Genomic DNA, 26,679 nt, shown 5'->3' with positions numbered 1-26,679 from the left:
TAAAGAGGCTTTTTAAAGTGTAAGTTACCGTGCACAGTTTTCTAACCTTCCTGAGCAAAGACAAAACGCATTAGGAATAGAAAAGGACCAACCAGCCTTTGAATCATTCTATGTTTCTGCTTGCCCCAACATGCCCAAGCGCCCTTCTTTGGGTATCTCTCAAACTCCTCTATAACCTGCCCTGGTCCTGCTTCTCCATTGCCAGGCACCTTGTGAAACACCTGCATGAAACAAGGGCAACAGGGGTTTAAAATGCTACTGAAACAGAATGGGAGCCCTTCACACCTGCTCTGCACAGGTGCACATGGCTGTTCCTTCAGTCCGAATCCTCTTCCACTTCCTAAAATTAAATATTCTGCCCCTTGGGTTCTGATGCCATTTGCACGCATGGATAAAGCCTCTCTCTGGACATACTCTACACCAGGGCTACTCAACTTTGGAAGCCCCGGGGGCCACCGTGATACAGCACACGCCGAGGGCCACAACTTAAGTGTGGCTGCATGTACATGCAAATACATATGCAAATATATGCAAATAACTTCTTTCACGCTGACAGGCATGAATACAAAGCACTTCCCACAATTCCCCAGCGCTCCCAGCACCTCCTCCCTAGAGGCTAGAAACACCAACACCTTGTGCCCATCTGTTCCAGCCAGCCCGTTCACTTGCATCTATCAGTGTTCACCCTGTCTGGAAGATGCCTCACCATTGTGGCACGTGTTCAGAGTGGAGGCCATGTTCAAAGGAGCCCACCTGCGGGCCACGTGTTGAGCCCCATGTAAACCCAAACCGCACCGCAGGCCGCAAACAAACAGGCTGCGGGCCACGTGTTGAGTAGCCCTGCTCCACACTGACCTGAGAGGCATGGAGGGTGGCAGCACTAGAAATCTAATGTCTTTAGTTACCTCTGGAACACGTGCAGCATGGGAGGTATATTCATAATCCTAAAAACTGGCCTCCTCCAAGTTTTCCAAGGAGGAGAATAAGTACAGCTCATTCAATTAGCGTCATTATTTCAACTCTTGAGATGAGGTAACATCACAGTTACCCTAGCTCTGCTCTCTCCAGATCATCAATGTCCTTTCTGTGGGGCAACTGGTCTCTACAGGCTGCTCCAGATCGGGTCAAACAGTGTCCCAGGCAACAACAGTATCTCCTCCCCCTTTGCATTCTATCCCCGCGTGACTAAAGGTGTCTCGTGTTGTCTTGCCGCAGATCTGTAAACTAGGTTGTGGCAGGCTGAGGGACGTGTTCAGACTGCAGCGGGCGGGACACCTCCCACCCACAAGATATAAAAGGCCCACAAAGTAAAACAAAACGAAGGGGGCAGAGAGGCAGGAATTAAGCAATGTAAAATAAAATAAGCCAGATGGTGGCGGGAGGAGTTTTCTCTCGCCTCCTTCCCCAAATTCTCCCTTCCCGTGAAATCAGACCAAACGTGAGGGGCATTAGCCCCATCACCCACGTGCTAATGGAAGCCACTCATGGGCCTATCGTGATGAGGACAGTGGGACTCCCAATTGACAAGTGAAAAGGCCTTACCTGTTTAAGCCGAGGGTAGAGTTTCAAGGCTGCTGTGTCCTATGGTTAAAGAACCAGGAAGGCTCTCTGGCTCCTGTGAAGAAATCCACAGCAATAAATGCCATTTAGTCTCAGATGATATCACAGATGATACAAACTTAATAATGTCCCTCGCCTGGTCATTTCCCCATCAGCATTTTCAAGCATTGGTCACTTAAGACACAATAATCCAGATCCTCTGAATGCAGCAGACGGGGTAGCACTGAGGTGCTGTTTGTAGACTGTCCACGGGAGAGACTGTTTTAAACAAAGCCAGTTGGTAACGTCCCCAAAAAGACATTTATTGGATGGGGGCTGCTAGAGCACAGCCTGCTCCAGCCATGCCTTCTACACTGGGGAGCCTACCCTGTCTGAGGACTTCTCCATTTCGGAGGAATTTCAAGCAGTGGAGAGGCAGCCGGTTAGGGTGCAGAAGGAAAGTACTGGCAGAGGGCAAGAACCTGACCTGATATTTTAGAATCTCTCAGAATCCTGAGGCTCACTCTTCCTTGACAATCCTCCATTCACAACATCACCAGCTGGCCGACAAGGGCTGGATAGGGTTCCCACTGCAGTCCAGCCTCCCACACAGCAAAGGAGGAGACGGATCAGGCTGAGGTCTCAGATTCAGATAACCCCCATTGGTGCAGACTGTCCTACTAGAAGGTCACTAGGGACTGGCCACAACCCTAGTGCATTTTATCTTTAGTATCTCACTCATTGCATTTTGCCAGGTACATTATTAAACTGGAAGTGTAAACTCCCTGGATGGGTTTGCTACTCCTGAAGATCCTGTTGTTTTTAAATACGTCCATGAACTTGACACGGGGTACATCTACACTGAACGGCTATTTCGAAATAAGCTATTCCGGGATAGTTCTATTCCCTGCAGTGTGACCTTGAGCAAGTCAGTGTAGTCCTGTGCCTCTGTTTTTCTTACACTGCAGGGAAGCCTCAACATGAGTCCGAGGCAGGCTTCCCTAATGTAGATGCACTATCTCGATGTGGAGCCCCAGGAGGCACCGGGGAGGAGAATGGCCCTGGGGAGGGGCTATTTTGAAAGAGCAGCAGTGGAGCATCTACATGCGCCTTATTTTGAAATAGCTATTTTGGAGTAGGCGTTATTCCCCGTAGAATGAGGTTTACCGATTTCGGAATAAGCCATCCGTTATTTTGAAATTATTTTGAAACAACAGAATGGCTGTGTAGGTGCTCACATTGTTATTTCAAAATAATGCTAGTGATCTCGAAATAACAGTGCAGCCTAGACACACCCTTAATCTTCTTCCTGGAACCCTTTCTGTCCCACCCCATCCCTTTGTCCATCTATTCCCTGCTTCTTCTCTGTCCCTTGCTACTATCTCACCGCTATTAGGTTACCCACTTCTACTCTGCAGCTCCTAGCATTGGGGCAGCTTTTCTGTTTGTTTGTTTTGGGGTTTTTTGCCTATTGACATTCTGGGCCATACATCAGCTGGTGCCTAACACTTCCTATTAGGAGATCCTGCTTTTAATTGCTTATAACTTTATTAAATGATTCAGGCTATAAATTTTTTTACACTCAATCATAATAGATAAGGGGACTGAAATAAAGTTACAGGGGCAGCTTAAATTTGGTTGCTTCCTAACTTTTCAATGCTTGACTACATTTTACAATGTACTTTTACATCGAGGTTTTATGTCTGGTGGTGTCTCATATTCTTGGCACAGGTCTCTGCTGTACACCAATTTGTCTCATTCATTTTTAGCTTTGTTCTCCAGCAGCTGACAGATTTTGTTTCTTAACTTTTATACCTGGAAGAGGACGGTTTCATAAAACTTTGGCAGCAAGTTAATATCAAGGGACTGCTCGGTTCGACTGAGCAAATCCCACCATTCACCTCTCTGCAGTAATTAGTGACAGTGCAATTAGCACAGTGGAAACAAGGCTCCGGCCTGCATTGATTTTACCCACCCGCTGGATGCAGAGGAATTTTATAATAAACTAATTAAATTAGCTCTGGCCCTGCAGAACAATCAATGCTTTGGAGACAGATGAGCATTTTCAGCCCTTACAGCCCCACTAGGCATTCTGACGCTGGGCGGATGCAAACTAATGCTCCAAGCTGTGCTCCGGGGGAAGGGAAATAGAGCTATAAACATCAGACTGAGATTTTAGACATGGATACAAACAAAATCAGGGACAGATCTGAATTGTGTAAATTGAGTCACTGGGTGACAGTAATAAGAAAATGAGTTTTGCCAGTGAACAGGTTTTTGTTTTCAATAACTAGCATTTTCCAGCTGTCCCCTAAGGCCAAGGTTCGACATATGCTCTAATGTGCCCTAAGCTGTATGAAGCCCTATTTTTTCTTGATACTTGTAAATATTTACTGCATTGATGAACTGTGGAACAGTGGAAATCCTAGGTGCAAAAATATACCAGGCTAGAATTTACCACCCGCTCTTCCTTATACCCACATCATCCTCTGTGGCTCAGACCCTCCACCACCGAGCTGTGACAACGTACACCAGCTCATGATCCACCCAGAGCCTTTGTCCCTACGACTTTGAAAAAGAAAACTTCCTTTATCTTCCTTCAACTTCCTTTATCATTTTACCACCACTGTCCTGAGGCAGACAGATATGCTCACTTACCACAATGAAATAACTTTCTATTTGTACACTGAGCAGATTATTTTATGTGCCTGTAAAGCATAGCAGTGAATGAGGAGTGTTGCCTAATAGCAAGAACATTGGACCAGTTCTAAAGAAACACACGTTCTGGTCATGTGGCCTTGGGCAAGTCAGTGTAGTCCTGTGCCTCAGTTTTTCCATCTGTAAAGTGGGAATAATGATCCATCCTTCCTAATACAGTGTTGTTATATCAATCTCTATCCTCAAAGATGAGCTGTACACTTTCAAAATATGCACCTCAGAAATTAAATACATCACTGCAGCTAGACAATAACAATCATGGACTGAACATCCTCAGAATTTATAGTTTATTACAACAACCTGTAACCCACTGATCCCCTTTTTGTCCTATGATAGCAGAGGTGTTAATAGGCCAGGCTACTTCAAATGGTCCCTTAAAATATGTGCTAACTGCTTAGCTAAACAATCTGTTCCATCCAGGGCATGATTAACACTTCTGGGGTCTCAGAGCTATTCGATTACGTGGGGTTCAGCGTGCAGGAGGTGGATGCAGGTTGAGGCAGGAGGAGGGGGCTCCAGGTTGGGGCCAGGGGGATTGGTGTGTGGGAGCAGGCACAGAACAGGAAACTGTATGTGGGTGCAGAGGGATAGCTCAGTGTTTGAACATTGGCTTGCTAAACCCAGGGTTGTGAGTTCAATCCTTTTGGAGGCCATTTGGGGCAAAAATTTGTCAGGGATGGTACTTGGTCCTGCTGTGAAGGCAGGGGGCTGGACTTGATGATCTTTCAAGGTCCCTTCCAGCTCTAGGAGATAGACAATCTCCATTAATTTTTTTTGAGAGTCTGGGAGGAAGTTAGGAAGCAGGAGAGGGTTCAAGGCAGGGGTAAAAGTTCAGGTGTAGGGTCCGAGAGGGAGTTAGGGTGGAGGAGGGGTCTCAAAGGAGCAGGTTGGAGTGCACAGTCTGGGAGGGAGTTAGGCTGTGAGAGGGGGCTCAGGGCTGGGGTGGGGGAGGAGGCTGGGGAGCTTATCTGGAACAGATCCTGTCGGGGGGGGGGGGTCAGGTGGCACTAAGCGGCCCCATGCTTTCCTGCAGGCACCGACCCCGGCAGCTCCCATTGGTCAGGAATTGTGGCCAATGGGAGCTGTGGTGGCAGAGCCACCAGGCGAGGGCAGTGCTGGGGCAGAGTTTCCCAGCACTCATGGTGATGCAGCTCCAGCTTGGGATGGAAAAAGGGGAGAAACAGCAGTGCATGGAGCCACCTCTCCCTCTTCCCTGCCAGTAAGGGACAGCCCAGAACACAGGGGCTCTAGTGGCTGCAGGCCCAAGCGCCAGGCTAAGGGCCCCACAAACCTCTTTCTTACTGCGGCCCTGGTTCCACCTTGCATGTAGGCGTGACACTCAGAATACCTCCCCCAAACCTGAAGAAGAGCTCTGTGTGGTTTGAAAGCTTGACAGACAGCAGAAGCTGGTCCAATAAGAGAGACAGCCTCACCCACCTTGCCTCTCTAATTTCCTTTCTAAGGCACTTAGACATCCTCTGATGTGGTCATTCAATATAGAGGTGCATCCATCTTTTGCTACTGATATTTAACACGCTTTTTTTAAAAAAATTCTACCATTGTAACACCCCCTTCAAGCAAATACACTGAGACCCTCATCCTGCAAGCTGCTCCATGCGGCTGGATCTCTGCATTCTTGCAGAGCCCCATTAACTGCACAGAGGTGCCTGCAGTCTGCCGGGAGATTAGGACTGTAAATGCCTCTTGGCTGGGACCTTGTCTCTGTCTTCCTGCAGACAAATACAAACAAGTAACAATGCAAAATGAAATTACTCCCCCTTATTTTACAGCTTTTTTTTTTAACCAACAATACTTCATAAACAATACTTCATTAAACTCCATTAACACAGAAGCTTTCATCATATTTTCCCCATTCAATAGACAGACTGCAATGGGCTACTGTTTTTCTTCACTGTAGCAGAGATCTTAGCTCCAGATGCAAAACTTCCATTTCAAACAGACTGTAAGAACCTTTCTATACCTGGGAGACACCACGCAGGGATACACTGTTATTCTTAATTCATTTGCCAAGCGCACCAAAATGAAGGTCAATCACATCTGAATTTTAGATGGTGCTGATGAGAGCTTCACCAAAAGGCTAAGATCTTAGAGTCCCAATAATGAGGTTCACGTGAATCCCAATAAACGAGTCCCAATTAATCGAGGTTTAAACGAAATTGAGGGAGTTACACAGATTTACACTACTTGAGAAGCAGGGCTTGAGTTTTAGAAAAGTTTTGCAAAGTGGTTCTACTTCCGAACCACCCTCAGGTCTCAGAAAATCAGATCTAAAAGGAAACTATTGTCACATATTTGCTGAACAAATATATTCTATTGGTGTATGATGAGTTTATAATTCAGTGTACTTCTGCTTGCTACCAACATTTCTGCCTCTGAGAGCTGGATCATTAACACTGTTGGAAAATACTCACTATCCAGCTAATCTATTCAAACACTAACACTCCAAAAACAAGCAGCACACGACTTGCCAACACAACTCTGTTTATTTTAAAAGCTATTAAATTATTTCTAGGGTTGGAACGACTAGCTGACTCAAACACTTTTTAATTCCCAGTGGTTATAGAGCAGCACTTGTGCAATGACATGAAAAAGAGACATTAAAAATCTTCTTTACCCTCTAGCAGGGCTACTCAACATGCAGCCCATGGGCCATTTGTTTGTAGCCCATGGTGGAATTTGGGTTTGCGCGGGGCTCAACACGTGGCCGGCGGGTGGGAGCCAAAACAAAAAAGTAGTCAATATAATGATTGTCTGTTGAGATGCATTTTAGTAGTTAAATTCCTGGACTGTTGTTACTCATTAAAAGTGCTGTCATATGCATGGAAATCGGGTTAATGTTGCATTTTATTAATATCAGCAGAACTGACTTAAATGGGGCCCGTGTGTTGTGCAGTCTTGCCTTAATATTTGTATTCATGCCTGTCAGTGTGAAAGAAGCTATTTGCATATATTTGCATATAGATTTGCATGTATATGCAACCACTCTTAAGCTGTGGCCCTGGGCATGTGCTGGCAGTATCATTGTGGGTCCCGGGGCTTCCAACGTTGAGTAGCCCTGACATAGAGTAACCCATGTCAAATTCTTCACCAAACAAGACCCTGGAGAAAAACGTGCTGGTGTGAAAAGACCTCTCCTCCCCACAAGGATTCATTTGAACACACCGTGTCTGAGATGCCACGACGGAGACTGAGGCAGGGTTTGGCTTGCCATGGTATGGAAGAGATACAACTTTCTCAGTATCCAAACAGCCCTCAGCTGCCGTCTCAGTTCCTGCTAAGTTGGGCGGCTGTGCAGCTTCCCATTCAGCCCTGTGCAGGGGCTCAGAGTGGCAGTGGGAAGAGATGACTGTTCCCAAGCCCCTAAACTGCTATGGCCAGTGTGTGTGTGGGGGGGGGCACCTCTCCCAGCCAGCCGCAGCAGAGAGCAGCCTCGGCTGGGGCCAACTGTGCGGGGCCTCTCTCCCCCAGCTGAGGCTGCTCCCTGCCCCGGCCAGCAGGGAAACAGCCAGTGCAGCAGGTCCTGTTCCTAGATGTGAGGATCACGGGGCTCCACTCGCTGAAGAGCCTCATGCCCCTCCCCGCAGGAGCTGGACCCACTGGCTGCTTCCAGGGCACAGGGCAGTGCACCAGGCAGCCTTCCTTAGTGCCGCTGGCCAGGAGCTGCTCAGGTGAGCCCAAGCCCCAAGCCCCACAGCACCCTGATCCCCCTCAACCCAAAGCTATTACTTGCATTCCAGGCCAAAGCCTGTTCCCCCTCCTGCAGCCCTGAGCCCCTCCTGCATCCCAACCCCTCATCCTTAGAGCCCTTGCACCCTAACCCTCTGTCCCAGCCCTAAGCCTATCATCCCCAGCCCCCACCGGAGCCCACACCCCCACCAAAGTGCTCATGCCCCTGCAACTTTGAGCCCCCTCCCACACTCAGAACCCCACCACATAAATTTTTGTACGTGCATCAATATGAAGGTGATGTGTCGCACATAGCCTCTGTGTGGCACATCACCTGCACGATGGTGCACGCAACAAAATTCATTCCGCTCAGGGTTGGGAAAAACGAGAGGGAAATATATACTGCAGGCAGCAGACAGTGTTTCACCATTTGTCAAATAGAGCTGTCTTTGGGGAACAACCTTCTCAGCCTTTTGGCAGGAAATAACTTTGCTATATTAGTGGGAACCCATGAGAAAGTAGCAAAGAAATGAAATGGAGAAGAAAGAAGATGGCAAGAGTAAAATGAGTATATTAAATTTTTTTCACAGCTTGCTTGAACTGCCCAGCTAGTACCCAGAGGGGACTGGAGTTTCAGGAAAAACACTCACTGTTTTATAGAGACTCAGACAACTGCTGCAGTTGATGGAACTATAAGGTGTCTGCTTTCTACAAATGGCATATCCGTTTCTATAATGAGGAGCCAGGGAAATTGTAAAGATGATAATAGTATTGATGTACTAGCACATTTCTGCAGGGTATCACACGGTAGATGTGCCATTAACATTCCATCTCTTTTAACTACAATTTTCCCCCCTTTGTAGCCAGTCTGGGACTGTTTTCCAAATGTTGTCAAGAGGAATTTTAATACATTGCTTGAAAAATACGCTGCTTGCCATTTTATTTCTTTAATGTATTGTATAACGAATGCCTATAAATTCCTATGGTAGCTTAAGAGACTAGTAAAATGAAACTGCTGACTTTTTGCTCTGTTCATCGGCAAACCCGGAACAGATCAGGTCAATTTTAGCACTTGGTCACAGGTATAGTAATTTTTCACTAGCAACCCTAATATATGTTTGGTCTCTCAGAGCAAAGTATAAGCTTGTTACTGCCACTGAAGTGCCACTGCTGATACATAAGTGGATTGCAATTTTTTGCCATTCACTCCTAGGTGTTTCAGCCTCCTTGAGATAGCCATTAAATCAGTAGCATCTATCGGGGGAAGAGGAAAACGAGTCAAGGATACAAAAAAACCCCATAAACTTTCATATTCCCTGACCAGGAAACACAGATTGTACTGTGGAAACCTCACAGGAAAGCACATTTCCATAGTGTGAAAGAGAAAATTCCTTGGAAATGCCTTTTCAGAAAGAGTCTGAGGGTATGTCTACACTACATGCCTCCGTCGAAGGAGGCATGTAGTCTAGACACACCCAAAGAGTCTGAGGGTATGTCTACACTACCCCGCTAGTTCGAACTAGCGGGGTAATGTAGGCATACCGCACTTGCAAATGAAGCCCGGGATTTGAATTTCCCGGGCTTCGTTTGCATAAGCGGGGAGCCGCCATTTTTAAAACCCCGCTGGTTCGAACCGCGTGCAGCGCGGCTACACGGGGCACGAACTAGGTAGTTCGAACTAGGCTTCCTAGTTCGAACTACCGTTACTCCTCGTGAAATGAGGAGTAACTACCTAGTTCGTGCCCCGTGTAGCCGCGCTGCACGGGGTTCGAACCAGCAGGGTTTTAAAAATGGCGGCTCCCCACTTATGCAAACGAAGCCCGGGAAATTCAAATCCCGGGCTTCATTTGCAAGTGCAGTATGCCTACATTACCCCCCTAGTTCGAACTAGGAGGGTAGTGTAGACATACCCAGCGAGACCTAAAATGAGTCCCTTGGTAAGATGGAGAACCACAAAGCCAGCCTTCCCTGCATTTAACACTTCATCTACATCAAAACCTAAGTATGGGACACTTCCAGCCCTCTCAATTAGCCTCATTAGCACTGGTCCTACAATTGACAGGTATCTTCCCCCCCCCCCCTTTTCTGTTATGAATTCTGGGATCCTGTTATTTCCACTCCGGCTCATCTGAGGAAGTGGGTTTTGCCCACAAAAGCTCATGACACTAGACATATTTTTGTTAGTCTCTAAGGTGCCACAGGACTACTTGTAGTTTTCATAGTAGTGCTGTAGACTGGCGTTTAAAGTGAGCTGAACTCTTTTTGGTTTGCTGAGGAACAGAGGAAAAAAAGAGTGAAATTCATTCTATTAGATGCTTAAGCTACATAGGAATTACATAGGCATTTCCTCTACAATAAATTATAAAACTAAACTAGCAGGTGGCACATCTTTCAAATAACATTCAGATTCCTCTTCACAGCATCAGGAAGAGGCTGTGATTATCTGAAGACTGCACCATCAAGAGACACTTGGGTAATCATTATCATTCCATTTCTACAGACTGAAATCCCATCGCAGTTCTGTGAGCATTCCTCATGTCTGGCCACTCAGTACTGAATCCTCCCAAAATTCCAGTGCCAAGAGGGTTATGAGACATGAGTGCATACATGTCCCATTTGTCATGGAAGACCAGAGAGATACCAGAATACTGGGAAAGGGTAAACAGAGTCCTTGTGTATAAAAAGGACAGCCCAGGAAACTACAGGTCAGTTAGCTTAACTTCTGTGCAAGGAAAGATAATAGATCAAATAATTAATGAATCAGTTTGCAAATATCTAGAAGACGTTACTTTCTTTCAGATAACTAGGAAAATACAATTTAGATGGGTCTTCTATAAGTATGGTGACCATTTTTTCTGAACAAAAATTAGGGACACGTTAGCCATCCCCCCGACCTGTTAGCCATGCCTGCTCCCACAATACGTCCCACCCCTGGAGGTAGTATTCCCAGGGGTCAAGATGGGCACATGACCAGAAGTAAAGGGTGTCATATGACCCCTCTAAGAACTCCACTGTCCTCCTACCAATAGGGATGAGTTTGCCCCCCCCCCCCAGGATCCCCCAGGCAACTAGCCTGCAATTGCATGAACCCAGCTTGCATTGCATTAACTCAGGGGAGAGGCTGTGGGAAGTGTCCCTCTCAGATTTTCTGCCCATGAGCGGAGTGAATTTTGTCTTGTGCACCAGTGCTGAGTTCATGTGTCTTGTTTGGATGTGCCACTGTGGCACCCAAGTTATTTATAAATCTCTTATAACCCTCTCCCTTTTCCCTCTGCTGCCATGTCCCCTCCCTTCACCCCATCTGCTCCCCTGGTGCCTGCTGCTGCTCCTCACCCCGCTCCTCCTCTGCTGTCCTGGCTCCTGCCCTTCTCACTCCCTTCACCCCTTTGGGGACCTGCTCCCCTCCCCTGTACCAGCCCTTCTCTAGCCCCATTCTATCATGTGTAACTACTCCTCCCCATCCCCTCTTAACACCTCCCTCGCCTCTCTCTCCTCTGGTGCCCATCCCTCCTCTCCATGGGTCTGCCCTTTTGCTTTACCCCCACAGTCCCCTGGCACCTTCCCTTACCCCTGCACCTTCCTGGTGCCTCCCCTTCCCTCATTGTCCCTGCCCTCCTTGCCCTTTTTCTCCCTGGTGCTCACCCCCTCACCACCCTCTGCCCCAGTCCTCCTCATGCCCCACCGCTCCCTCACACGACTTGCTTCGTCCCCCACCTTCCTCATGCCCACCCCTCCTTTCAACTCCTCTTCTCCTGGGACCCACTCCTCCCCTCTCTTCTTCCTCTCTCTTGCCTCCACTGCCCCTCCTGTCTCCTCTCCCAGCATCACCCTGTCCCACTCCCTTCTCCCACCCCCCTTGCCACCTTCCCTCCTCTCTCCTCCCCCCTCCTGACCTTTTCTTCATTGTCTGCTCTTGGCCACATGGCATTTATCTCTCCTCCACCCTGCCCCTGGTGCCTTCCCCTTTCTTCTCCTGCCCTGCCCCCTTTCTCCCCTCCCCTCAGCGTGAGCCCCTTCCTCCCTTCAACTTCACCTCTCCCTTAGTTCTCCCCTTGAGCCTTCCCTCACCTTTCTGGGATATTTCACTACTCGATGGAACACCGGGACAAAGTATTTAAATTCAGGACAGTCACAGAAAAATCGGGAAGTATGGTCAGTATAAGTATAAGGTGGATGCATAAATGGCTGAATAACCATTCCAAGAGAGTAACAGTTCACAATCATACTAGAAGGACATAAGTGTGGTTTCGCAGGGATTCATTTTGGGACCAGTTTTCCGTTCAATATTGTCATCAATGATTTAGATCAATGTTTCTCAATCAGTGGTACGAGTAGCCTCCGGGGTACTCAAGATAAGTCTGGGGGAGTACGTCAACACAACTGAAATTTGAAGAAAACTGAATTTTTGTTTTAAGTTTTGCAGAATTTTATTATTTTTGTACTTTTTACACCTAAAAATTTCATCAAACGCCCGGCTACCAGTAAATTGTTTAAACAAATGTGTTGCAATGATAGAAAAAAAATGTTGTAGATCTGAAAACTGTAGGTACTGGGGGTACTTTATATATATATATATGGGGGTACTTACAATTTTTTTTTTTGAAAGGGGGTATTTTATAAAAAAAGATTGAGAAACACTAATTTAGGTAATGGCATACAGAGTACACTAATAAAGTTTGCAGCTGATACCAAACTGGGTGGGGTTGCAAGTGCTTTCGAGAATATAATTCAAAATTATCTGGGCAAACTGGAGAATCAGTCTGAGGTAAACAAGGACAAATGCAAAGTACTCCATTTAGGAAGGAACAATCAGTTTCACAAATACAAAATGGGAATCGACTATCTAGGAAGGAGTACTGCAGAAAGTGATCTAAGGGTCATACTGGACTATAAGCTACAGATGAGTCAATAGTGTGCTTTTTTTTTTTTTGCAACAGTTTCACATTGCTGACCCATATTTAACAAACATCATTCTGGGATGCATTAACAGGAGTGTTGTAAGAAAGACACGAGAAGTAATTTTTCTGCTCTACTCTGTGCTGATTAAGCCTCAGCTGAAAAACTGTGTCCAGTTCTGGGTGTCACATTTCAAGAAAAGATGCGGACAAATTGGAAAAGAGCAACAAACATGATTAAAGTTCTAGACAACATGACCTCTGAGGGAAGATGGAAAGAATTGGGGTTGTTTAGTCTGAAAAAAAGAAGACTGAGAGAGGACATGATAACAGCTTTCATGTACCTAAAAAATTGTTACAAGGAGGAGGAAGAAAAATTGCTCTCCTTACCCTCTGACGAAAGGACAAGAAGCAATGGGCTTAAACTGCAGCAAGGGAGGTTTAGGTTGGACATTAGGAAATACTTCCTATCTGGGTGGTTGAATAAATTGCCTGCAGAGTTTATGGAATTATTCTCCTTACCTCTGATGACAGGAAAAGAAGTATTGGGCTTAAACCAGAGGTAAAAGTAACTTACATTTCTTAAAGGTACTGTCATTTTGAACCTCCCGGGGAGACAGGGGTCAGGGCAGGAGGTTGGGGGCAGGGGGAGAAAGTTGTGGTATGATAGTACCTGTAAGAAAGTTAAGTGTTGGTAGAGTGCAGTGGGTTCAGGATACTGGGCTGGGAGGGGGTTCTGGGCAGGAGTTGAAGATGTGGGGTGGGGGTGCAGGAGTCAGGGCAGAATCTTAGGGTGTGGGGGCTCAGAGCAGGAGTCAGGGTTGGAAGCTTGGGAGGCTCAGGACACAGGATTGGAGTGTGTTGGGGTGCAGTAATCAGGGCTGGGGGTGAGGAGGGTTTCAGAGCAGAGGACTGGGGTGGGGGTGCAGAAGTCAGGGCTGGGAGCTGTGGGGAAGTCAGGATAAGGGGATGGGGCATGTGGAGGGATGCAGGAGTCAGGGCTGGGGATGTGGGGAGCTCAGGGCAGGGGGCTGGAGGTGCAGGAATTGGGGTTGGGAGTGTGAGGAGGGGCTCAGGAAGCTGGTTGGGAGTGCATCGTGCCACCTCCTGCAGCCGAGAGCCCCAGCCAGCAGGCTCCTTTCTGGCGCAGCACACTGGGGCACACCACCTTACTTGGACTTCTCGGCTTAAACTGCAGCAAGGGAGGTTTAGGTTGGACGTTGGGAAAAACTTCTTGCCTGTCAGGGGGGTTAAGCACTGGAATAAGTTGCCTGGGAGGCTGTGGAATCTCCATCTCTGGCGATATTTAAGAGCAGGGCCAGCCCGAGCCATTTTGGCGTCCCAGACTCGGGCGCATGGCGCTGCCCCTGGGCGCACGGTGCATGCTTGGGCCTGCCCCCCTAGGGTGCACGGGCCCGCCCCCCCTAGGGGGCACAGGCCCGCCCCCGGGGCAGACGGTGCATGCGCTGCCCAGCCCGGCCTGGCCACCGCTACTGGCGCACAGCCCGGGGCGGGCTGCGCCTGGCCGTGCAGGGCCCCACAGCCATGGGGGAAAGGCGCTGCTGACCGGCGCCGCGGGGATGGGGGGGCGACGCTGCGGGAGCTGGGCGCGTGGTGCCTGATGGCTGCTATAAAGGACACCGCACGCCTCTTACAGCTGCCATCAGGCACCCCCAATCGGTTGGCGCCCCAGGCAGCTTCCCGGCTCGCCCACCCCTTAGTCCAACCCTCTTTAAGAGCAGGTTAGACAGACACCTGTCAGGGGTGATCTAGACAGTGCTTGGTCCTGCTGTGAGGTTCCCTCCAGTTCTGTAATTCTAGAAAGCTGCGATGCACCAGGGCTCTCACTGGCTCAGCCGTGAGTGATATTATCCCGAGCAAAGAAAACGCACCAGCCTCTCCCACTTCCTGACGGTGCAGCAGCCGTTAAAACAGTTGGTCAGTCTAGGGAGTTTTGACATCAACAGCACCATTTCCCGGGGCTCAGGTAACAGCAGGAGACACCGGCGGGTTGTGCTGCAGCTGGCAATGAAAGAGGCGGTACTGTGGGGACACAGAGACAGGGAACCCACCTGGGGAACAGTGCTGGGAATCAGGAAGGATGTAGGGTTAGGAAGAAATGAATGGGGACTTCCGGGCAGAGGCACTCTCGGCCTTTCCTCCCATCTAGCTGGAAATCACTCACCCATGTCCTTGAAGAAGTGCAAAGGAACAGCTATACAGCAGCCATCTTGGGAACCAGAGCTACAGACGGGGTGACCCGTCTCTCGGTGCCAGAGCCTGAGACCAATCACCCACAGAGCTCTTGTACAGCGCTGTAGAGTGAGCCCCAGATGGAGGCCCAGACACTGAGAAGGGCTTCTGCAGGATCCTACTGGTGGGGCAGACCTGCCCTGTAACACTGGCTCCCTTTCCAGCTTTTGAGGGTCCTGCCTCTGACTCATACAGGGAAGCAGTCCCATAAATCCAACTGCAGAGCCTGGGGCTGAAATACTGTAAAACAGAGAGCCAGCTGGTTTAAAAGAAACCCTAGAAAATCCCCAGTTTAGCATTCTCACATATTCTCAGACCCACTGGAAGAGAATCAGTAGCATTGTCAATCTCTGGCCACGCAGGAGGCCCTCCAGGAAAATTGGGGGTGTGGTCTCATTTCACAGCAGAAAGGCGGCGGCTGCTGCTGCTTCTGGGGGAGAAAGGAAAAAAAGAGAAAAAGGCCAGACAGAGGGGAAAGACAGAAGCTTCACTGTCTTGGCTCCTCCCCCCCAAGGATCCTTTTGTTTTTTTCCCTTCAGAGATTCCTGTGGTCTGACTGTCACGGTAGGCCTTTTCTCTTAAGATCATTGCATGCCAAATTGAGAACAATATTTCGGTGATCGGACAGACGGGCCAAATACCAAGACATGCTAAAAATACTTTGTACTTCCACAGATGCTTTTATGTTAATTAGAAGGATCCCACAGCAATGTAAAAGAGCTAAATAATTAATTAAGACCCACAAGAGGATTATAATGAAAACATGACAACGCCCATTTTATGGGCAAGAACACTGAGAAAATTTCCGTGATTTGCCCTCACTCACAGTGAGTTACTGTCTGAGTCAGGGCTAGAATCAAGATCTCCTGACACCAAGTTGCCTGCTCTAATCACTAGGCTCACATGCACAACTCCAGTTACTTCTTGCGCTTTGTGATGTACAAATCTGAACTCAGTCTTTTCTGGCATGTGCATTAATGCAAACTGCATTTTATGAAGAGGGGAATACAGAATGCTATAGAGTTAAGCATTTACGTGGTAGTTTTAATGTGTTTGGAAATATATTTGGGAAAGCTACATTAGGGAATATTTAGAGGGTTTGGGTTTTTTTAATCAGCTGGCTAAGTCTTTTTGCTCACCCTAAGGCCCGTGCAGTTGGATTTATGGTAACTCAGTCTTGTATACACAAATATTAGCCCCCACTGTAAAACCAGGGCGAGCTTCAAGTCAGCAAACAGCACGGCAGCATTGTTACCCACATTCACATGTTTGTTCTGCTGCAGGTATACTTATGACCTCAGACCCCCAGCTTAGAGGTAGAGGAACATGAAGAGGGTTCTGAGGTCCCCACACAGCCTCTTAAAGTGTGGATGGTAGAGCAGTAATAACATTCGCAATAGCATCTAAGTTCCTATTTCTGTAAAATGTGTGGCAGATGCAGAGCGCTCTGTGGTGTGCCACACGAGTTTTACTGGGTTCACCAGAAAGGAACTACATAACTTACTCATTGCGTAGCACATCATGCCAACATATAGTACCTACAGAGAAAATAGCAACTGCCGCTGAGAGCTGCTAAATCCCTGAGCTTGTAAATCACCTTTCAGCTGTTTATCTCTGTTAGCAATCTGGCAGGCGGAAGTGGCTCTACCAAGGGACAAAGCAGAGGTAATCAAGGGAAAGGATCTTGAGAGCCTTCTGGGTTTTGCCTCCAGGTTTGTACATCCGTCCCATAGTGTCTCAAGATATCGCCTCCCTCCTTTTCCTCTGTGATACAGCATTGCCTGAATTTTCTGAGCTTTTAGAAATCCGATCCTCTTACATCTGTAACACCCAGCAAGCTACGGCACCAGACAAAAGACAGCAGGCTGTATCTTCTGCTGATATGCATCCATTCCATGTATCTCCACTGATATCAGTAGAGTTGGGCCAAGTTACCCGAGTTGAGGACTTGTCCAAGTGTGTCTCACCTTTTGTAAGAATGGGCATCCTAGTACACACAATTTTAAGCATGTCAGAAACCTTCAGAGACGCTTCTGGAGTGGAGAGATTTCCCAAACGATGTCTCGGCTCTCAGACTTGGAGTATTCTCCTTTATACTGGGGTGGACTGCCTGGCTGAGGAACTGCATAAAGTTTCTTCCCGGTGCGTGATTCTGAAGCAATCTAGGACCTGTTGGCAACCCCTCACCTCCTCTGAACTTTTCTTCACAATGCTTCATTACAGAACCATGGAAGGCAGCAGGTAAGAATTTGACAGAAGGAGTTTGGTGACATTGTTGTATGATAGGTTGAAAAATCAATGTTTGCATTAGATAAAAAGAGCACCCGACTCATTCGAGACACTGTGAGCAGACCAGATTGGCCTTAACATAAAAGATCTCTTTGACCTACCAACCATGCTTCGAGGGGCTGTGTGGGGACCTCACAACCATCAGAGGCCCCAAAGCTGTGATTGCTTCATAGCATCAGAAGAGTGTGCCCAAGTGAGAATGCTTCATGGGAGAAACAACCCAGAATGGGGTGGAGAGAGGAGAAATATAGTTGGCCTAGAGGAGGCAAGTGTGGCTGTGGCACTGATGTCTGGAGAAGAGGAGGTGGCCTTAGTTTCCAAAGTCTCGGCCCATGGCAAAAGCAAGAGAAAGGCAGCCAGATGCAGGGCAGCCATCAGACACAGGACACACTACTGAGATGTTAAATTTAGTTTAATCAACTAATTGACAAGTCGATGGAATTTCTATCCATTAATCGATAAGCGGGGGAGCCACAGCAGGGTTAGCTCCCAGCCCGGGAGCTAACACTGCTGCGGCTCTGCCTTTTAGTTGTATTAAGAGCCAGCAGGCTCCCCTCAGCACCGGCTCCTGCTCCTGCTGCCTCTGATAGGCACTTGTCAAAAGGCACGTGCTCTGTTGCTGACTCTGCTAAGGAACTTCCGCAGTGCTCTGTGCAGCTGAGGAAACCGACAGGAGTGGGTGTGAAGCATCTTCCTCATCTGGGCAAGGGGAGCACCAAAAAGCCTCCCTCTCCCATGTGAGTGTGTCAGCAGTCTGCTGACAGGACACCCCCCCACAATGAAATTCCTCCCAACATCAATCCAATAGACATGTGGCGAGAGGGATGTTTTGAGAGCTTTTGCCAATGAAAGTCTCGCCACCTGCGTGTAAGAGTGTGGCTCCAAGCGCTCACCAGTGGCAGCCACACACACGATGTGAAACAGGCAGAGGTAATGGAGTGCTCATTTGATCTTAGTTACATAGGCCTAGCAAGCAGGGACAACATTTGTCCAACCTCAGGCATTTGGACTGAAATGCAGATTTTTAGGGGATTTCTCAGATACTGCTGCCAAAAATTTCTAGACTTTTATAGGCACCGTAGTTGTGGGGTCTGAATTGCCACTGTACCTAGGTAAGTGATTAGGGCTGCCAGAAGGTTGAAACAAAAATACCAAACACTCCCCCTCACCCCAAAAAAAAACCACCAGCAAAAAGGTCTGTTGAAGGGAACAAGAAAAAGATGGTTTGCTCAGCAAAAAAAGTTGCTCAGCAAAAAAAAAAAAGGACTCCAAAAAAGGACTTAAGCCAAAAAAAAAAAAAAAACCAGCATTAAAACAGCATGTCCCCTTTCAGAGTGAGTGCAGGGATAGGGACAGGGGAATGGTTGAGTGCTAAGACCCAGGGGAAAGCATTGCTTCCCCTAGGTCTTTTGGACGGCAGCCATTTTGTGCCAGCAGCCTTGGGGAACCAGGTAAGCATGGGGGCTGGGGTCGGGGAGGGGGGCTGGGGATGTGGGGGCTCGGGCACTGAGTGTGTGTAGGGTTGCCAGGTGCCCGGCATTTTTGCCTCCTGGGCGGGGAAAAATTCAGAAAATACCCGACATCTCAGGTGTCCAGTATTCTCTGAATTTTTTTACTGGACAGGAGGCGAAAATACCGGAAACCTGGGAACCTTATAAGTGATGCTGAGGGAGAAAAGAGGTGAGCAGAGGCATAGCGAGGGTGTTATGAGCCCGGGAGCAAAGGCAAAATTTGTGTCCTTCCACCCCCCGCCGTGCGGCAGGGCCCCGAACCTGGTGCACAGCTGAGCCCGACTCTGGGAGGAGTGGGGGGAGCTTGTACTGCATCTTCCCCGGCCCCCTCCAGTTTGGGGCTGGGCTCCCGCACACACTAACCCGCCAGTGGAGTTAGAGGAGGGTTGGGCTGGGGGCAGCGGAGAAGCGGGGAGGAGGCTCCAGCCGGTGACAAGCTGAGGGATGACAGGGGGAGAGGAGGGGAACTAAATTGGTTCCTCCCCCCCCCCCCCCCCACGTGGTGCCTGGGGACAACTGTTGCCTCTCTACCCTCCTCTTCACTATGCCACTGGAGGTGAGCTCTGTACACACAGGCTGCAACAAGACAGTAATTGAATCCTTGAGACCCACCTGGGCCTGAATCCATGTAAAATGGAGCCTTGTTTGAATGTTCATGATTTGAAACCCAATGCTGGCAATCAGATTTCCCCCAAATGGCCACGGAGGCTGACACGAAGCTTGAGATTTTCCTGGGTTCCCAGTGTAGGCAGGTAGAGGAGGAATGAAACAAAGCTATAAATATCCCGGCAGGATCGGACAGAATTCTGCGGCAAAATGGGATTGCGAACTGGGGCTAGCGCCTCCAGACCAGTCACACAGCTTTGGGGAGGCTTGCAACCAAGCGCTTGGATTTCCCCTGTCCAATACACACCCATCCAATGCACTGTGTAGCAGGTTGAACATTTATTGATTGGCTCATCAGCCTCAGTGAGATTCAGACACGTATGGTTCTTTTATTCAAAGACTTTGTTCAAAGGCAATTACAGTCACCCAATCTGATCTCCTGTAAAAACACTGGCCACAAGAAAGGATCCGTGTCCCAGTTCAGCACAGGCACCTCTGTCTCTTCCCTTTCCTCACCGTGCTCGTGGAGCCAAACACATTAATTCCTCACTACATCTAGTCCTCATGAGTCCTGGGAGCTGCAGACTCAACCCATTCTTTGAACCCCAGAGCTCATGCAGAGCACTGCAGCAGAGGGGTGTGTTAATCAGCAACACTGCCATCACTGTAAGTGGCTCAGAGGGACACGCTTACAGCAGGGAAATGACAAAAGCCCTTCCCGGCTGTGTTTTGCTTTTGTGGGCACTTGGACATGCATTCTACCCTCACTCCGCTCTTGCCGTCCGCTCCGTTCTCATGAGTGATCCTTGCTTGTATTTCATGCACAGGATGGAGCAGGCAGACAATCCACACAGAGGGAGACCATGATGGGTCCACAAATAAACCTACCAACCTGGATTTGCTGCTATCAAGTTGCCTAAAAGCAAAATGCAAAATTTAATAACATTGCTGCCCTGTTATTTTTCTCTTTCTTAGGCATCTCTGGCTTTGATATCTAAGAGTATGTCTACACTACAAAGTTAGTTCGAACTAACATCCGTTAGTTCGAACTAACTTTCATAGGCGCTACACTAGCGCTCCGTTAGTTCGAATTTAATTCGAACTAACGGAGCGCTTAGTTCGAACTAGGTAATCCTCATTCCACGAAGATTAAGCCAAGTTCGAACTTACTAGTTCGAATTAAGGGCTGTGTAGACCCTTAATTCGAACTAGTGGGAGGCTAGCCCTCCCCAGCTTTCCCTGGTGGCCACTCTGGTCAACACCAGGGAAACTCGTATGCCCCCCTCCCAGCTCCGGACCCCTTAAAGAGGCACGGGCTGGCTACGGTGCCCGTGCCAGGTGCAAGCCTGCCAGCACCCAGCCAGCAGACCCTGCACCTGGCACGGATCAAGCCACCCATCCGATGCCCCCCAGCCCTCCCCCTCTTCCTGGGACCAGGCTGGCGGCTCCTGGGAGCTTGCCCGGGACCGCAAGAGGCGGGCACCCACCTGGGATAGTACAGACATCATGGACCTCGTCCACGATCTCCGCACTAGGCACAGGAAAGTGGCCAGCTATGGCAGGAGAGCTGCCAGCCTGGCCACCCAGGAGCAGGTGTGCATGAAAATCAAGGGGGTCCACTGAGACCCCCGACCCTGAGCCCTGAGCTTACAATGGCCGTCCTGAGTCAGACCAAAGGTCCATCTAGCCCAGTAGCCTGTCTGCCGACAGCGGCCAACCCTAGGGATCCTGGAGGGGATGGACCGAAGACAGTGACCAAGCCATTTGTCTCATGCCATCCCTCTCCAGCCTTCCACAAACCTTGGGCAGGAACACCTCTCCTACCCCTTAGCTAAGACTACTCCATGGACCCAGCCTCCATGACTTGATCTCACTTCCCTTTAAACTCTGTTCTTGTTCTAGCCTTCACAGCCTCCTGCAGCAAGGAGTTCCACAGGTTGACTCTTTGCTTTGTGAAGAACAACTTTCTGTTACTAGTTTGAAGCCTGCTACCCATTCATTTCCTTTGGTGTCCTCTAGTCCTTCTATTATGGGAACTAATGAAGAACTTTTCTGTATGCACCCTCTCCACACCCCTCATCATTGTAGTTGCCCTCCCCTCTCCCACCCTCTCTCTTCCCCTCTCCCACCTCCTTTTCCCAGTCTCCCCCAGTTTTGTTCAATAAAGAGAGATTCTATTTTTGACCACACGTGTCCTTTATTTTGTACATCAGGAAGGGGAGTTAGGGAGGGGTAAGTGGAAGGAGGTGAGGGAGAAATGGGGTACGAGCCCCCGATGGGGAGGACTGGGCTGGCTCTGCGGAATTCTGGGGGTGGAACCTCTCCTGAAGCCCCCCAATTGCCTCCTCTCCCCAGATGGCAGCCTGCGGCAAATGCAGCCAGGCTGATGGCTGAGTGGTGTGATGTGCCCAGTGTGGGTACTCCGGGCACTCCAAGCCAGGACTGCTTTGCAAACGGGGCACCCCTGAGAACTGTCTGTCCGGGGTAGGTGTCGGGACCCTTTAAGCGCAGCCCTCGGCTAGCCTGAGACAGCATCTCCACGCTCTAAGTTCTCCTCTGATGCCCTGCCGGCACTGCTTCCGGCCATCCTTAAGCCCGGTTCAGGGTCCACTTAATGTGGACATGCTAGTTCAAATTAGCAAAACACTAATTCAAACTAGTTTTTAGTTCTAGACGCGTTAGTTCAAATTAGCTTAGTTCGAATTAACTAATTCGAACTAAGTTAGTTCGAATTAGTGCTGTAGTGTAGACATACCCTAAGTGCTCATGAGTGGATACATATTTCCTTCCAGAATATTACATGATTTCTATACTGGTTCATTTGGATGTTAAATTTCCATCGACTACTCGATTAGTCGATAAGTGGAGGCATAGTGGGGAATCCCTGCAGTCCCTGCTCGAACCAGATTCCCCTCTGCACCTCTGGCAGGTGGCTCTTACTACATTTTAAAGGGAGAGGCACAGCAGTCGGTACCTGGGGTGGGTGGGAACTGCTTCAGTCCTACGTGTGTCGGGTTCCCTGCTGTGCCTCTGCCTCCCCTGTTTCCACCCTCCTCACTGCGGGGACAGTGCTGGGGGGGATCTGGCTTTTAAGCTCAGCACTGGCTTCTGCTTCCCCCCACACTTGCTTCCTCTGATACAGAGGCAGCAAACGGGGGTGCGGAGGGAATACAAGTATTCAACTTGACTACCTGATAAGCCTAGACTTATCCGGTAGATGACTACTCTTTTACATCCCTATTTAGAACTACAGGTTGGACGTCTCTGCTCTGGCACCCTTGACACCTGAGCTGTCCTAAACCAGGGAGTTTGCTGGACCAGGGGAGGAGAGGGTGGACTTCTGACTCAGTTTCTCAACTTTTACCCCCAACACTGGTTTCCGTAGGAGAGTATGAGTCCAAGACACCTTACTGTAACTTAAGGGTCTTGGAGTTTGAGACCTACCTGGGTATTTAATAAGGCTTGGGAGGTTATAAGGAGTAGTGCCTCTGGCCTCCAACCACGGTGTTGTCAAACACTCAGAAAACTAAGCTCTCGTAAATCATAATGGAAGCATATGTTAATATAATCTCCTATGGAGGCAAATTGGATAAAAAAAGTTTTAGCCAAGAAAGAGCCTAGAGATATGGTGGAAAAAAACTTTTAAGAGTAATGTTGTGAACAAGAACACAAAACTACTCATAATAATTAAGTCCAAAGTTATCTATGAAGAATTAGAAGGGGACTTCACAAAACTGGGAGAGTAGGCTACAAAATGGAAGATGAAATTCGATGTTAATAAATGCAACGTAGTGCATATTGGAAAACATAATCGCAACTTGATGTACGAAAGGATGATAGAGCCTAAAGTAGTTGTTACCACTCAAGAGATTTTGGTGTCATTGTGGATAATTCTCTGAAAACATCTTCTGAATGTGCTGTGGAAGTCAAAAAAAGCTAACCAAATATTATAAACTATTAGGAAGGGCATAGATAAAACAGAAAATATCATAATCCCACTATATAAACTCATGGTAGGCACACACTTTGAATACTGTGCACAGTTCTGGTCATCGAATCTCAAAACAAAAACTAAATTTGGAAAAAATTCAGAGAAGGGCAACAAAAATGGGGTATGGAGCAGCTTCAAAATGAGAAGACATTAAAGAGACTGGGACGAATAAACTTAGACAAGTGACAATTAAGGTGTGGAGGAAGTGAAAAAGGAAATGTTATTTACCCCTTTAGATAGTACAAGAACTAGGAGTCACTGAATAAAATTAACAGCCAGCCAATTAAAAACAAACATGAAGGTGCATTTCTTAATTCCATGCACAAACATCTTTCCAGAAGATGTTGTGAAGGCCAAAATTATAAACAGGTTCAAAAACAAATTAGACAAGTTAATGGAGGAAAAGTGCATCAATGGCTACTAATCAAGGATGAAAGCACATGCCCAGGGTGTTCCTAAACCTCTGAAGCTGAGACTGGATGGATCGCTTGATAAATTAACTTGTACTCTGAAGCATCTGGCACCCGCCTTTGTCAGAAGACAGTCTACATCATATTGGGCTAGATAGACCATTGACCTGACCCAGAATGACTATTCTTATGCTAATAAGAAATATAAAGACTCCCAAGAAAAGGGATTGTGTGTGAAATTACATATGTAGTGGTTTGTTGCAGTGGGACAAATTAAAGAATTAATTAAAGGAGTTAAAGAATTCTGCAGACAAAGGCTGCGCGACCAATGACCAGGTGACAGCCATAATATTTGCTCTCAATAAAAATCACTACGCTGTTTCACTGAGAAACTAAAAGCAATTCAGAATATGCAGTTGTTGGACAACAAAACACCTGGTGATACGAACACAACCACAAAGGGCAAGCAAACTAGAAAAATTGAAGGAAATGTAAAAGCACTTGGCACTACTGTGGATTTGCCTTATCAGTATCTTTCAGCAGACAGTAACGGCTAGCCTGTTTGTATTCCTGCTCTCTCCCACAAACTCCCATGCCAAAATAATGCCATTGCTAATGTTCTTGGCCTGTTATGTTGAGAGTTTTGTGTTAAATCCTGGAAGGTACTGGATGTGACTCACCATTAGGATCTATACAAGTATGCCTGTTAAGTGTTTGTGCTACAAACAGAGAAAAATGATTGAGTGAAACTGCTGTTCAGAAGAGTGAGCACCTTAAATAAGTCAGCATCTGCAAAATACAAAGAAAAATCTCCCAGAAACATCAAACCCCAATTCAAGGGGAAGGTATGTGTACAATAATTTTCAAAGAATTCCACAAAAATCCATTTACTTTAATTGTCAAAGAGTTAAATTCTGTCATGTTTTTAGACACGTAAATTGCAAATATGTTAAATTGCTCATAGTAGTTGTACTTTAGAAAAACTCTAGTTCTACCTGCCTATTCTTATTGCTTAGGTATATTCCACAGTTTGATTTTTATTTATGTTGATTCAGTTTTCCAACTTCCCCCCTCTGAGCAAATAGGATTATATGGTAAGTAAGTTAAATCTCTTTTATATTTGGTCCTAGTTTAAAAACTAACAAGGAACAGTGAAAACTCGCTGGGAAGCAGGTATCATACTGTGGCACACTGGTCAAGAAAAAAAAATGTAGAAAAAAGCAAGTATAAAATTATTTAAATCTGAAAATAAAGTACTAACTAGATAAGTTTTCTGAACCATTTGTTTTATAGTTTTTGTTGTTTACAGGGGTTCCAAAAAACCAGGATCCTGGATAAACTTCAGCTAAAGAGCGCATATTAACTCAAACAGGTTTTTTTACTCCTCTTTTAGAAATCAGCTGCTTGTTACAGCTGACTTACATGTTTCTCCAGATTCCTCCCGCCTCCATTAACTTTTCTATATTTCTCACTCAGCTTGATATGATAAATTGTTCATAGTAGTACTTTAGAAAAACTCTAGCTCTACCTGCCTGTTCTTATTGTTTAGGTATGTTCCACAGTTCGATTTTTATTTATGTTGATTCAGTTTTCCAACTTCCCCCTCTGAGCAAATGGGATTATATGGTGAGGTGGTCTGAGGAGTTCTCTTCTAGTCCTATGTTCCTATGTCCTAACACAGATAGCCAGTAAAAATATATTGTGTGCTTGTTGAACTGTTGGCAATTTCCCCCCTTGTCTCATATTATGGTGTTCTGTAGTAGCTCCTTCTCTTTGTATTCAGTTCAAAAGTGTTCTGTTATTACAATTTAAGTGATTTACAGTTAAGCAAAAACACATATATCTATGATGACAAGAACCTGAGGCACCAAGAAGTGGAAAGCATTATAACCCTTTATCTCCCCCCTCAAAAAAACCAGAATTGCATAGTAAATCTGAACAATCAAAATGAGTGGCGAGCTAACAAAGAATGTAGGGTAAAGACAGATTTCTAAATGATCTCATATAAAGCACTCCATGGACAATTCTTTTTCCGTAGCACCATTGTGTGCTGCTGATTTGTATCAGAATACATTAATATAATGTTGCTTTTACTAGGATGTCCAAAAGATAGGTAATTGATGAGTTAAGGCTGGAAGTTGTACTCAACTGGCCTGGTTCTGCCTATGTAACGAGCTGTCTTGTACCTTTTCACTGCATTGTTTTCTCCGACAGATGACAATGCTGATGGTAGTATTTGCATGTAGATGGAACAAGGTGAGTCAAAAATAGCATTTTGATCTTGAGAAGATGAATATCTTCCCTCATAGGTCAAGCATTTATTTAGTCAATTCTTAAAATTTGTATGTAAGTACTTTGAGAAATATGTTACATTTACCCAATGAACTCTAACATCTTTTTCCAAGCTATTATGATCTATAATGTAAATCATAAAGGAATTTTTTTTAAATAGAAGCTTTTTACTCAGAAAGGCAAAATAGCTCCTTTAGAAACACTGCACTGTATTGTATACATCCCTGTGAAGGGATTTTTTAAAAAGTCCAGATTACTGACCTGTCTATCCATAGGGTTCTGTCTTACAGAGCTCTTAGGCACTCTTTAGATCAAATGTCTAGCAGTCCCCTATAGGACAAAAAGTCCTCAGAAAATATCAGTTCTTCGAGAGTCTGCAGATGCTTCTCCAAGATACCTGGATGTGTTTTAATTCTCACTATGCAAATGGATCGGAAACACAGAATTCACATGTAACTGAGGCCCATTTGATTTAATACATTGACATA

General features: G+C 47.0%; 1 protein-coding gene across 16 annotated transcripts in view; it reads right to left on the bottom strand.

The window, feature by feature from the left end:
* MAP2 (microtubule associated protein 2) overlaps nt 1-26,679 on the bottom strand; it is a 331,690-nt gene that overhangs the window by 129,868 nt on the left and 175,143 nt on the right. For all 16 annotated transcript variants that reach the window (XM_089779819.1, XM_075933895.2, XM_089779816.1 and 13 more), the window contains one exon: nt 1,543-1,615. The gene's annotated coding sequence lies outside the window, so the exon portion shown is untranslated. The remainder of the gene's footprint in view (nt 1-1,542; nt 1,616-26,679) is intronic.

The sequence above is a fragment of the Pelodiscus sinensis genome, chromosome 7, assembly GCF_052426305.1.
Source record: "Pelodiscus sinensis isolate ZL-2025 chromosome 7, ASM5242630v1, whole genome shotgun sequence".
NCBI classification, from domain to species: Eukaryota; Metazoa; Chordata; order Testudines; family Trionychidae; genus Pelodiscus; species Pelodiscus sinensis.
Note: the sequence above shows the minus strand (reverse complement) of the source record. Positions and strands in the feature narration are given on the sequence as shown.